This window comes from Pongo pygmaeus, chromosome 10, assembly GCF_028885625.2.
Source record: "Pongo pygmaeus isolate AG05252 chromosome 10, NHGRI_mPonPyg2-v2.0_pri, whole genome shotgun sequence".
Taxonomy (NCBI): Eukaryota; Metazoa; Chordata; class Mammalia; order Primates; family Hominidae; genus Pongo; species Pongo pygmaeus.
In genome coordinates this window covers 73,645,995-73,660,325 of record NC_072383.2, presented here as the reverse complement: position 1 = coordinate 73,660,325, position 14,331 = coordinate 73,645,995, and the positions used below count along the sequence as shown (strand labels likewise).

The window sequence follows — 14,331 nt, the reverse complement described above, 5'->3', positions numbered from 1 at the left end:
ATTAGGCAAAAAATGCCATGTTTTGTTTCATATGATTTCAAACTGATTGTATTTTTCAGTTTTTATTTTATATATACCATAGTAACATTTTTAATCAGTATCATATGCCCAAACTTCCTTTTTATGGAAAATAACCTATTCCTAATGATAAATAATCTTGTCTTTAAACACACATGACACACTCATTATTAAATATTTTGCACTGGAAATAGTCTGTGATTCAGTGCTTAAATTGTTTAATAAATGATAAAATATTTTGCAGATTGGCCTCAGTGTAAGGTGAATAGTGATTTTTCAATGATCTTTTGTTCAGCTCTAGTGTTTCCTTCATACCACCAAACTCACACTCTGCTTATACCTAGATTTGCATCCTGCTGCTCCTGCTAACTCGCTGAGTGGCAGTGTGGCCTAGTGGATACTCTTTTGGCTTTTTGTTTTCTCATCTCTGAAATTAGGAAGCAGATTCTATGATTCTAAAATTTATCTACAAGTGGCTATTATTTATGTAAAGTAGTGTTAGTAGCTTTATTAAGGACATCATTTTTATCATGATATCATTTATCATTATTTTTTCAAATGTAGTTCCTGCTGAGAGTCTCTACTACTCTACTGTGTTTTCTTCTGTCTTATTTTATACTCAGGAAACATTTTGGCTAGTGTATATGTACATATGTGTGTGCATGTGTGTACTTTTAGTGCTTTCCCTGTGGAGCTGTGTAAGAGACATTATCAAGGGGATCTTATGGTTAATGACAGTTGTTTAATACAATTACTGTATTTTACAAGTGATCAATTTCATTTAACAAAGTGCTAGTGAACTCACAGAGTTTGCACCATCTTTTAACCAGCTCCAGTCACTAGCCAATTCATAAAAATAAGAATGTATCTCTGGAATGGAGAGAGAAATTTATTTTACCTAAATGTTCCATTGGATGAAAATTTCCTGTTCCCAAAAAACATTTTTTTGGATACTTTAATGATTGCCAAATATTCTTTTAAATTTTCAATTCCAAATTGTTAGTGGGACATTCCATTGACAGGGCTAAGTGTCAGTGGGTCCTGAACTATAACAAAGAAGTATTCATAAGCTTGGTATTTCCTGGACCTTTAAAAATCCAGGATCATTTATAAGGTAGTATCAATTAGGATTTGTTGGTGGTAAGAAGCAGAAATTAACTTTTTACTAAATAAATTGAACTTATTAGAAAGATCAAATAGCTCAGAGAAGTAAAAGAAAAGCTTTATGAGCCAGCCTGGGCTGGGTGTGGTGGCTCACGCCTGTAATCCCGGCACTTTGGGAGGCCAAGGTGGGCCGATTGCTTGAGGTCAGGAGTTTGAGACCAGTCTGGCCAGCATAGCGAAACCCTATCTCTACTAAAAATACAAAAGTTAACTGAGTGTGATGGTGTGTGCCTGTAATCCCAGCTACTCTAGAGGCTGAGGCAGGAGAATCGCCTGAACCTGGAGGGCAGAGGTTGCCATGTGTCAAGATAGCACCACTGCACTCTAGCCTGGGAGACAGAGTGAGACTCCATGTCAGAAAACAAAAACAAAAACAAAAACAGAGCCAGACTGAAGAAATAGCAGGAACCCGAACAGCCGAACAGCTCGGGGCATCTGGATGCAAGGATACCAGTTATCTTAAATGTTAAAGATGCACTGGGGATGAACTGGCTCCAGACATTCCAGTTGTGCAAACAGGTGTTCAATCAGCACCCATTCCAATTCCTTCTTTCTTCTTTCACTATTGGAAGTTAGGAAATGAAAATACTTAATTTCCTAGTCTCCCAGTTAGGGTTGTCTATGGGACACAGTTATAGCCTTCAGCAGAATTTCCCGACCCTATGCTTTCTAACTTCTTTTTATCTGGAAGGTAAAAGTGATGCCTGGAGCTGCAACGGCCAACCTATGACCATGAGAACTGAAACCACATTGTAAAGATGGTGGTGCAGGAAAAAAGAAGGGGCTTGCCTCTCTGATAACATCAGTGAGCTGGAATACCTGTCCTGGCCTACTATCCCCAAAATTATTATTTTGGACCGAAAATCCCTTACTCAATTAAGCTGCCAAGTTGTGGTGGTTTTTTGTTTCTGTAATTAAACACAATTTTAACTGACAGTCTTTCAAGGTTTATTTTCTGATTGAATGAATTTAGGTTATAACTGCAACCCTTGGCCAAGGGAGTCCTGGATGCTATTGTTTAACAGTCTCACTGTGGCAGAAACAGCTAGATGGTCTTCTTATCCATTTCCTGTCTTTCTGAGCATGGTCAGACCACATTTCTAATCTCTTTTCTCATTAGGTATAGTCATGGGACTGACATCCAGTCCTTAGAATATGAGCAGAAATGATATATGCCAGTTCCTGATGTGCCCTATAGAAATCTTCCCTACGTGTTCATGCTCTTTTCTGTCTCCAGATGAATAAATCGAAGACGATTCCCAGATGACATTGGCAATTGTGTTTTGTGATGGAGAAGTTTCAAGATGGAAGGAACCAGGGTCTTTGAGTCCTCTGAACTACTCGAAGGAAAATAGCCATACTAGAAATACTCATTGGACCTTTATGTGAGCAAGAAATCATTAAAAAAATTTTTTTTTGAGGCAACTGAAATTTTGGCACTAGATATTAAGCCTTACCTTAACTAATACACCCACTAAGATTGTGTGAAGATGGGGGAGAAAGAGCTCCTCTGGAAATATGAAGATGTCATTGCCATAAGAAAGAAAATAAGTGATAGGCAGGCAAGAATAACAGCCATTCACCACAGCAGCCCCTGTAATGATCCACTGGACACCTTATTTGCGTATCAATTTATGAGCCATTAATGGGGGCCGTGGTAGTCTGAGTAATGGCCTCCCAAAGATGTCCATGTCCTAATCCCAGAAGCCTACAAATATATTACCTTACATGACAAAGAAGAATTAAAGCAGCAAATAGAATTAAGGTTGCTAATCAGATTATCTTAAAATAAGGAGATTGTTCTGGACTATCCAGGTGATACATAATTATAAGGGACCTTAAAAATGGAAGAGAGAGGCAAATGAGGAGGTCAGAGTGATTCCAAGTGGGAAGGACTTCCCTCACCTATTCTAGTTTTGAAAATAGAAAGAAGGCAGCTTCAAGCCAAGGAATGTGCATGATCTCTAGAAGTTGGAAAAGGCAAGGAAATGGATCCTACCTAGACCCTACAGAAAGGAATGCAACAATGCAGTCCTGCTGGTGTCTTGATTTTAGCTGATGCCTTGATTTTAGCCAATATCTTGATTTTAACCTGATGAGACCTGTCAGACTTCTGGTTTGCAGAACATTAGATGATAAACTTATATTGTTCTAAGCCATTATGTTTGTGAAAATTTGTTACAGCAGTAATAGGAAACAAATACAAGGACCTAGGCATTTTACTTTAGTTAATGGGAATACGCCAATAAAGACATCTCCCCTTAAAAGGAGAGAGTCAAGAAAACAAACAATTTCAAAGTGCACTTAATTGAAGGGTGGAAGAGTGTGTGTGTGGTGGGAGGTGCGGGGAATGTTGGAAGTAAGAAAGCAGGTAGAGCAAAAAGATTTCCAGGAGGAAGAGTGGTCTAGATAAAAGCCTGGAAGTAAAAGAGAACTTTAAAAATTTATGTGTGTAAGTCATTCTAATTAACAAGAAGACAGAATTTGAGAACGATGATGCTTGAGAGTTGAACAAGGCTAAGATCACAAAGGGTCTGGTAAATCCACCAGGAGCTTAGACTTTCTACAGATGACAATGGGGAGACCTTAAAGGGTTAGAAAATGAACAGACATGGCTAGATCCTTTCTAGATGGAGTCTGATTTCAATGTGAATGATGTATTAAGAGGGGATGGATCTGGAAGCAGAAAGGCCAATCAAGAGTTTGCCACAGAACCTTGGGTGAGTGATGGTAGGAATCTGGCATAGCACAATGATAGTAAGAGTGAAAAGTAGATGGATTTCAGAAATATAGAGTAGAGCCTATAGACTAGATAGATGCCTTTGGCTTGGGCAACAGTGTGAAAGGTGATGTGATTCATCCAGCTAGAAATACAGGGTGAGAAGGAGGTAGGTGTAAGGAGAAAGAGTGGGGAAATAATGTGTTTATGGTTTTACTTTATCATCGCAATCATCATCAGCATTGTAACAATACTTACAACAGTACGATATCAGCTGAAATTATGCTATCATGTATGTATCTGTTTATGTGGTCACTGTCAGCAAACTTCACAAGGGCAAAGGACATCATCTTATTCACTAGAACCTGGGAACGCTGCACATAAGTTCCTTCACCCAATAACATTAGAGGTTCTATTTTGTACCCAAGTACAACTGAGACCTCTCTGAGAATTGCCTGGTGGTTAGCTGGGGCAGGGAGAGAAGGCTTACTCACACTCAGCAGGAAGGAGGTCATTCTGTGGTCATAACTCAGTAAACTTCAAAGATGCTATTTGAAAAGGTTGCTGATGGAATACATTTTAAAAGGATTACTGTATGTATGCAGTAAAACATGAAGGGGATGTTTTGTTGATTTCAACTTTTTTCTCAAACCGCTGAAAAGCAGCATTGTCTCGTATGGTGGGGGGGGGGCTGAATTTTCTCATCAATCTGTAGTGCCTAGAACAATACCTGGAACGTGGTTGGTGCTCAAGCAATATTTGTTTATTTTTGTGTGAGCCAGGCACTGTTCTAAGGACATAAATTCTTACAGCACTATTTTGAGGTTTTAATTATTCCGACTTTAAGAATGAGAAAACAGGCTGAGAAATCCCACAATTCAAACTCAAATCTGGCTACAAAGCCCATTATTTTAATCATTCTATTATTCAATTTGTGGGATGTGTGGAACATCCAAGTGCTAATATCTGGTAGATAGTTGAAAATATGGGTCTGAGTTCAAGATAAAAATCTAGCCTGTAGATATACTTTTCAAAACCATTGGCATTTAAATGTCATTTGACAGTAAGTGGGTAAAATAATGTTACCAAGGCAGTGACTTTCAAACGTATTGACTACAGTCAGCAGTAGATTTTTTTTTTTTTTTTTTACAGAGACCTACTACACACACAGACACACATACACACAGGTCTTCTTTTACAATTCCTACCCCATTAAATGTGATAAATTCTGTTGCTTTCTATTCCATTTTCTTCTATGCAATTCTATTTCATTTAAAAATGCTACTTGCAACCCATGAGACTGGTGACATGAGCCATCAGTGGGTTGTCCTCTGCAGTTTGAAAAGCACTGCCTTTAGTAATTTGTGATAAAGAAGCCACGAACTGGCAACCCACTGACCATTTCTGTCATGGAGATGTATTCTCTTTAGCATGCTATTTCTGGCATGTAGATATGTTATCCTCAAGCAAATTTTTAAACATCAGAGATTTCAAATGAAAGCCTGAATTTCAGATTGTCTTGAGAAATGGAAAAAAATTTGCTAATGGTTAATATTGCCTATTGGCTGACATTGGCTGAAGCTGAGAAACAGCTGTTTCCTGTTTTCCGTAGACACATCCACTCCTTCTTATCTCCCTGACATTGAATACTAGCTGCCATTTAAGATTATGCTTGTATTTGTTTTCTGTTGTGGTGGTGGTTGTTGTTTTTCTAAGAGAAAAGGTATGTCTTTACTATATCAAAGATGGAAAAAGTAAAGAGTAAGAGAGCCACATAATTTTTCCTTCCTACCACCTGCTTCATTTATTCATGTTATCTACAGATCTGTGTTATCACTTGAGTTTGTGAGCCACAGTCTAGAGTGTTAAAAGAGAGGCTGCTGATACCCACAAGAAAAGGGAGAAAAAAGAGCCCTAGAAAAATACTAAAAAGGAATTACCAGAGGGTTTAGGAGAAAATCCATAAGAATAGGACACCAGGGGTTAAGAGCATCCAGTTTAGGCTTTATGGTATTTTTAATGTCAAAGGCATTTGTTGATCTACTTGGCAAAAACTGTCAAAGAAGATTCTCTTCTCTTTAGACAATTCAACTCAGTATCTTACCCCCAAAGTCAGGAAGATACAAAAATAAAGGATTTTAGCAATGGGGACCTGTATTAACATGCTAGGGTTTAATAAAAAATATTATCATGGCACACTAATAAAAATATTATCATCTTACACTTTATGTTAGAAGATGAAGATGTTGAATGCAGTTTGCCAGACATTATTTTGGTGATGGTTTTTGGATTGAGTGAGAAAATGGTTCTTGCACATGCACTGCTCTTTGAAATAGGGTTCATGAGACAGAGGTGGTAGTGGAAGCCCTTGTCTCAGTGTGGATTGGGACTGAGCACTTTAGCATAACTTTAGCCATCCATTTGAGGGTTTCAAATTCCCTACCAATGGATCCAGGAGCCTGGTACTATTGCTGAGGTCAGAATTGTGACATGATAATATTTTTATTAAGTCTTAAGTCTGTGCTAGCATTGGCTACCATCATGGCATATCATTGAAGTGGGTATATGCCTTGGTCGGTTTGGGCTACTGTAACAAAATACTATCAACTAGGTGGCTTATAGAAAGTAGAACTTTATTTCTCACAGTTCTGGAGGTTGGGAAGCCCAAGATGAAGGTGAAGGCATGGACAGATTTGGTGTCTGGTGAGGACCCACTTCTGGTTTATAGATGACACCTTCTCACTGTGTCCTCACATGGTGAAAAGTACCAGGGGTCTCTCTTGGGCCATTTTTTTTTTTTTTTTTTGAGACGGTGTCTTGCTCTTGTCGCCCAGGCTGGAGTGCAATGGCGTGATCTTGGCTCACTGCAACCTCCACCCCCAGGCTCAAGTGATTCTCCTTCCTCAGCCTCCTGAGTAGCTGGGATTACAGACACCCACCATCATGCCCAGCTAATTTTTGTATTTTTAGTAGAGATGGGTTTTCACCATGTTGGCCAGGCTGGTCTTGAACTCCTGACCTCAGGTGATCCACCTTGGACCTTTTTTATAAGGGCACTAATTTGGTCCATGAGGGTTCCACTCTCATGATCTAATCACTTCACAAAGGTTCTACCTCTTAATCTCATCACTTGTGGGTTAGAATTTCAACATAAAAATTTGGGGGGGGGGCGGATCACAAACACTCAGATCATAATAGCGTATAAAATGAGTTGAAGTCCTAGGAAAGAGGCTTTGAGAGAAGGAGTTAGTTTGCATATGGAAATCATTTACAATCAGTGTTAACCGAGGGTACTCTTTATAGTGGTTGGAATAATATATCATTTGAATAAATTGGTGGTCTTCAATTTTGATTGCACCACCAAAGAATCAAAAGTTACTCAAGAATTAACAACTGAATATCGCATTAGACAATTTGAAGGAGGGAAACAAAATAAGCTCTGCTATAATTTTCAAAAAACGACTAAACTTTTAACACAAATTAAAAATAATTTCAAAAAGGATTTTCACCTTACCATTAGTCTTTTTTGTTTAATAATAAAGGAAGGAGAAGAAACAAAAAGAAAAGATAGACTATTTTTGCCTAAACGTCATTCTTAGAAGCAGAGAAGTGTTTACTTTTCTTTTGTTCCTTCAAATCCTAAGAGAGCAGTACAAGCTGGAGCTTCTCTGCCTTTTCATCTGCCAGGAAACAGCACACAAAGGCAAGGCTTCTCTTAGCAGGGCAGAGACATTTGTTTTCTTTTTTTCTATTCCCTGTTGAGCTGAGCCTTTAAACAGAAATCTACCCACTGTGCTTCTATTGTGTTGTAAGCACCATGACTTATGTTTATTCTTTATAGATCACGTTTTCCATGTTTTACCATGTTAGCGAGTTAAAATGAATACATATTTTGAGGTATTCACAAGTGGAAAATTTATAATTCTTTGGTTATGACTAAAGGTTGAGTTGCTAAAATATCATAAAAGGATATTTGCCTAGAATTAATATATGTAAAATACTCTGTGTTAAGTAGCCAGCCATAGCACATAAACTAACCAAATCTCCAGGACCTGAGATTTTATAATAATTAAGATAATGCTTATAGGTAATACACATTATAATGAGAATTTTATTTTTCTATGGAAGATTGGTCAAGTAATAGGAAAAAATAGCCAACATGACATATAGGGCAAAAATGACTTCTTGGTATTTGTCAGTCTAAACAGGGTCACTTTCCTACCTCAAACTCATCTATCAAATAAATCCTTCTTCCCCCATGGAGGGAGATCAACTAGTTTAGCTGAAGTCTCTCCAATATGAAGCAGCCAGCCAAGAGAAAAGGAGAGGATCCAGAAGCTGAGTGATGCTTTACTTAGTCAAGTTGGCAGGAGAAGACACAATGAGAGAATGAGGAGCTATGCATATTTAGAGAATTGGGCAAGAGATAAATAAATAGTAGCAGCTGTGGTCTGGATGTGTCCCCTCCAAAATTCGGGTGTTGAAACATAATGGCCAATATAATGGTGTTAAGGGGCCTTTAAGAGGTGATTAGGCCAATGAGGGTTCCCTCTCTGGTGAATGGGATTAAGGCCCTTATAAAAGAGGCACAATTAATGCTTTGGCTCCCTCACCCTTCTGCCTTTTACCATGTGAGGACAACACATTCCTCCCCTTGAAGGATGCAGCACCAGGTGCCATCTTGGAAACAGAGAGCAGTGCTCACCAGATGACCTGTCAACACCTTGATCTTGGACTTCCTAGCCTCCTGCACTGTGAAAATAAATGCCTGTTTTTTACAAATCAGCCAATCTCAAGTATTTTTGTTATAGCAGCACAAAACTAAGAGAGTAGCTCTTGTGATTAGAATGGATGTGGCTTTCATTTCAATTAGAATGGATGTGGCTTTTCAATTGCAGTAGGGTCTTACTACTTACACAACAATACTATTGATATTTTACATGTATTTTGCATACCTTTCATTTGAGACCTACTCATGTATTATCCTATATGATCCTCAGAAAAACTTGGTGAGGAAGTAATAGAAGGCTCTGTTAATAATAATAACTTTATTATTATTCTCATTTTATAGGTAAAGAAACCAAGGCTTAGAGACCTGCTCACAGTCGTTTTGTGAGGGAATGCAACATCTGGGTCTAGGGTCCAAATCTATCTCTGCTGTGAAGAGGAACTCATACAGGAGATCTACATGATTATGAATTCTTGGCCTTGCAGTGGAGGTAAGTCTTTTTATCAGCCTTTCAAAGCTGCCTATAGATACCTAAGCATCTATAGGATTTTATAGAGATCATTAGGATTTTATAGAGCTCTTCATACTTTATGGGGCTAATTTTAGCCAATCTTGAGATTGTGGTCATGTTTCTGTAACTGTTGATTAACTCAGCAAATATCATAGAGGAAATTATAAGATATTTAATATATGATTGTTGAATAAATGAAAAGATCTGTGATGAGTGTAGCAAGATCAATGTATTTCTAGGTCATAATTAATGATAAAATATATAAAGCAATGATTTGCTTTTCACATTTTATGATTTTATAGTGACAAGACCTATTTTTTATTTCAAAAGCCTCAAAGGCCAGAAGCTTTTTTTTTTTTTTTTTTTTGAGACAGAGTCTTGCTCCATTGCCCAGGCTGGAGTGCAGTGGCACGATCTCGGCTCACTGCAAGCTCCACCTCCCAGGTTCACGCCATTCTCCTGCCTCAGCCTCCCGAGTAGCTGGGACTACAGGCACCCGCCACCACGCCTGGCTAATTTTTTGTATTTTTAGTAGAGACAGGGTTTCACCGTGTTAGCCAGGATGGTCTCAATCTCCTAACCTCGTGATCCACCCACCTCAGCCTCCCAAAGTGCTGGGATTACAGGCGTGAGCCACCGCGCCACCTCAAGTAGGGTTGTGGACATGTGGCCAAGACTGTTGCTGCAGGAAAACTTAAGCATAGAAGAAAGGACATAAAGAAGCAAGGACAGTGAGAGTTCAGTCTAGTGGTGAGAGTGCCAGCATCCAGCAGCAGCTATGGCAGTGGCAAGAGTAGAAGGGTGTCCGGTGGCCATGACTAGCAGGGCTAAAGGCAGCATTGTTCTAGCCGGACTTTTCCTTTGTGTCATTTCAGTTGTGGTTTTGGCCTTCTAAGGGCTTTGTTCCTCCCCATTTTCCAAGGCTCTTTTTCTAGTTATTCTGGCTATTCTGTGAGCCACTTGATATCCTTCTGTTTTAGTTAGGATTCTCCAGAGAAACAACCAATAGGACATGCGTATATAAAGAGATTTAGTATTTAGTATAGGGCATTGGCTCACATGACTATGGAGTCTGGAAAGCCTCAAGATCTGCAGGGCGAGTGAACAAGCTGGAGACCTGGGAGATCCCATTGTGTAGTTCCAGTCTGAAGCCTGGCAGCCTGGGGACTCAGGAAGAACCAATATTTCAGTTCAAGTTTCAGAAAAGGAAAAAAGCCAATATCCAGCTCAAATGCAGTCAGGAAAGCAGAATTTTATCTTACTCCAGGGAGGTCAGCCTTTCATTCTATTCAGACCTTTCGTCAACCAATTGAATGGTTGCCCACAGAAATTGAGGGGGAGCAATCTGTTTTATTCAGTCTACCAATTTAAATGTTAACCTCATCCAAAACTACCATTATAGAAATACCCAGAATAATGTTTGACCCAATATCTGGGCACCCAGTAACCCAATCAAGTTGACACATAAAATTAAACATGTTTTTCAATAGGTACTTTTCTGCTCCAATTCACTGGAGTTAGTTTCTGTTGCTTGTAAATAAAAAAACTTCAATTGATTAGTTGCACAGATGAATGTTTATGTAAAAACTATTTACAAACAGAACAGTATGTGTTAAGTCACTATCCGGGATGTTAAGAATACTGCAGTGAATACAATCAACAAGATATTTGCCTTTATGGAGATGAAATTTTAGTGAAGAATAGAAAACAATAAATAAGAAAATAAATGAATAAAATAATGCCAGCTAGTAATAAGTGGTATGGAAACAACAATGACAGACCTACAGAAAGTAACGGGGAGCAGGGGTGTTCCACTTTGGATTAGAAAGTTAGAAGATTTCTCTGAAAAGATGATATCTGAGCCAAGACCTGAATGCGAAAAAGAAGGCAGATGTAGTAAAGTCTAGGAGCAAGGCATTCCTGGCAGAGAGAATAGCAAGGACAAGTTCCTGCAGTGGGAATGAACTTAGTGTGATTGAACAACGATAAAAAGGAGAGTATAGTTACAGCCCAGTGAGGAGAGGGTTAGTAGTGCAAGATGAAGTCAGATGTGGAAGAGGTTAAGATTTTATTCTAATTACGATTGGCTGCCATTTGAGTGTTTTAACTAAGGAAGGAAGAGAAGCTGATTTGCATTTTATAAAGATGGCTCCAGTGCTCTGTGGAGAATGGATCATAAAATGACAAGAGGGCAAGCCTACACATCTGTTGGGTTCCTGTTACAGGAGTCCAGGTGAGAAAGGACAAACAAACGATTTTTTTTCAGGGCCTCTAAGTTGTGCTAGATGGAGAAGTTTAGCAGAGATGAAGTGAAGAAAGCATATGCCTTGAGCTGCTTATCTTAGAAAAACAGTTTATATTAATCAAAGGCACCATGAGCCAGGGCCACCATGTAAATACTTGAATAAACACTTCCATTTTCAAGCAATTGAGAAGGTCAAGGCAGTTTCTGTGTTCAATTTTGTGTGATTTTCCATTCCATTCAGCTGAAAAGAATAAGCTGACAAGCATCACTGCTCAATTTTTCAGCTTTGTGATAGAAAGAAATAAAATATTATGCCCAAAAAAAGCAAAATTCATTTTCTTTACACCGAGATGTTTTCTTCGTTTATTCAAGGACTCATGACAAAGAATGTTTGCTTGAGATGATAAAAATATAGGCCACTACAAAATCGTTGTACAAACGGTTGTCTTAATCTAGATTATTTATGTACTAGTGTATAGCTCTGTTTTGTGTATATTTAAACAAGCCAGATATTTTGGAAACATGGTGCCTGGTGTTCCCTTAAGTTCTTTATAATCAACACAGTAAAATCAATAAAAAATTATCAACATCAAATATTGATTACATATCACTATTTATTGATTCTATTAATACCTCTGAAGCTATTTCTAATTTTAAATAAAATTAGAGCATGCAAGAACAGTTTATGTAATAGTTCAGTGAGACGTGTTCTAATTTTGCCTTTCACAACAACGTGGAAATTTTTGTCCTTTACAAATTCCTGATAGGGAAGAAAATGGATAACTAGGGTATTATCTAATTAATAAATTGACTCACTTTAATCATCTCCATGTACCACTGGTTTGACTTCTAAATGAAATGATTCGTAAGCTCAGTCAAATAATTGTCAATTCAGGTAACATTTTTTTTTCAGTCCTCTTTGAATAAATATTTTCCTGTCTTTATTAATTATGGAAGGAGATGTATTTTTGTATTCAGCTGTGCCAAATGTCATTTTAAATTTACCTTCCATGGATGAGGCCTTATGGAATCAAGTTTTAATTGATCATAGTGGAAATACTGGCAACATTAACTTGATCTTAGGCAAAAGATTAAGGCTGAGCTATCAAAAGATAAGATCTAGGTATCAGTAAGGGGACATGATGAAACATTTTTGGAAAATCTACTCTACATTAGACATCATGCCAGGCCCATTAACTATGTAAACTCCATTTCAGACAAGAGTCATGCAAGGAAGGGTATTTAGTCTGTAGATAAGAAAGCTCCAAATATGACATATTTAATAGGTAGTTAAATCAAGACTGAAATCTATGTCTAGGCCGGGTGCAGTAGCTCATGCCTGTAATCCCAGCACTTTGGGAGGCTGAGGCAGGTGGATCACTTGAGTCCAGGAGTTCGAGACCAGCCTCGGCAACATGGCAAAACCCTGTCTCTAAAAAAAATAAAGTACAAAAATTAGCCGAGTGTGGTGGTGCTTGCCTGTGGTCCCAGTTACTGGGAAGGCTGAGGTGGGAGGCTTGCTCGAGCCTGGGGAGGTCAAGGCTGTGGTGAGCCATAATCACCCCACTGTACTCCAGCCTGGGTGACAGAGTAAGACTGAATAAGAATAATAATACTTTTTTTTATTTAAGAAAAAAAAACTATGTCTATCCAGCTCCAAATAGTTTGTGTTTTTTACTTATTCTTCTTAATTCTCTTGCAATGTTTCCTAAAGTGATAAGTCAAAGTTTTTCCATTTGTTCTATTTAATCCCTACTCTAGTTATAACCTTTACACCATAGATAAGTTCATCAGATCCTTAAAAAGACTATTTTTTTCTTCTGGTTATAAGGTGATATATACTCGCAGAAAACTTGGGGAAAACAAAGGAATAAAAAAATCACATATGTTCTTAGCGACATAAAAATAACCTCTGTGTTAGTCTGTTCTCATGTTGCTAATAAAGACATACCTGGGCCTGGGTAATTTATAAAGGAAAGAGGTTTAATTGACTCACAGTTCCTCAGGGCTGGAGAGGCCTCAGGAAACTTACAATCATGGTGGAAGGGGAAGCAAACGTGTCCTTCTTCACATGGCAGCAGCAAGAAGAAGTGCTGAGCAAAAGAGGGAAAAGTGTCTTTTAAAACCATCAGATCTCGTGAGAGCTCACTCACTATCACGAGAACAGCATGAGGGTAACTGCACCTGTGATTAAATTACCTCCCACTAGGTCCCTCTCAAAACACATGGGGATTATGGGAACTACAATTCAAGATGAGATTTGTGGGGGGCACAGCCAAACCATATCAATCTCTATCAATGTTTTGATGTCTTTAATGTCTTAATCTTCAGTGTTTTTCATACAAAGTGGGGTTATGTTTCATCTCTAGTTTTCTTTTCTATGCATATATAATATTGTGTCATTATATTTTTTGTATGTTTCTAAATATTCTTTGAATTATTTCAATTCCTTATATTATTTATATGGTGCAAACCACTCTTTTGAATGAATATATTAGGATATATTTAAGAATTCTCCCACATATGAATATTATAATTTTAATTGATTCTTATTTTTAATCATATTGTGATAGACATCCCTATTTGCCCACATTTCTGATTATTTGCTAAAAATACATTCCTATAAGTAGAATAACTATTTAAAATATACATTTTAAAGGGCTTTTGATACATCTTGCCAGATTTCTCCTGTTGCTCTCTATAAAAGTTGTAACAATTTGTTCCCTTACCAGTCTTCAATGCACTGTACCCACAAAGTAATTGCAAATTTGAGAAGCAAAACTGGCACCTAATTATGGTTTTGATTTGAATTGGTAGCTAATGGTGCAGTTGGATCTTTTTTAATATGTGCATTTGTATTTTTCATTTCTTCTGTAGCTTGGCCTTCCATGTCCTTTGTTTTTCTTTTTTTCCTGTGAATTTGAGTTAGAGAATGTTTGCTTCCT

General features: G+C 37.9%; 1 long non-coding RNA gene across 1 annotated transcript in view; it reads left to right on the top strand.

The window, feature by feature from the left end:
- LOC129009791 (uncharacterized) overlaps positions 1-14,331 on the top strand; it is a 393,225-nt gene that overhangs the window by 328,191 nt on the left and 50,703 nt on the right. Inside the window, exon 3 of the long non-coding RNA XR_008492847.2 lies at positions 8,973-9,120. This is a non-coding gene — a long non-coding RNA (uncharacterized LOC129009791). The remainder of the gene's footprint in view (positions 1-8,972; positions 9,121-14,331) is intronic.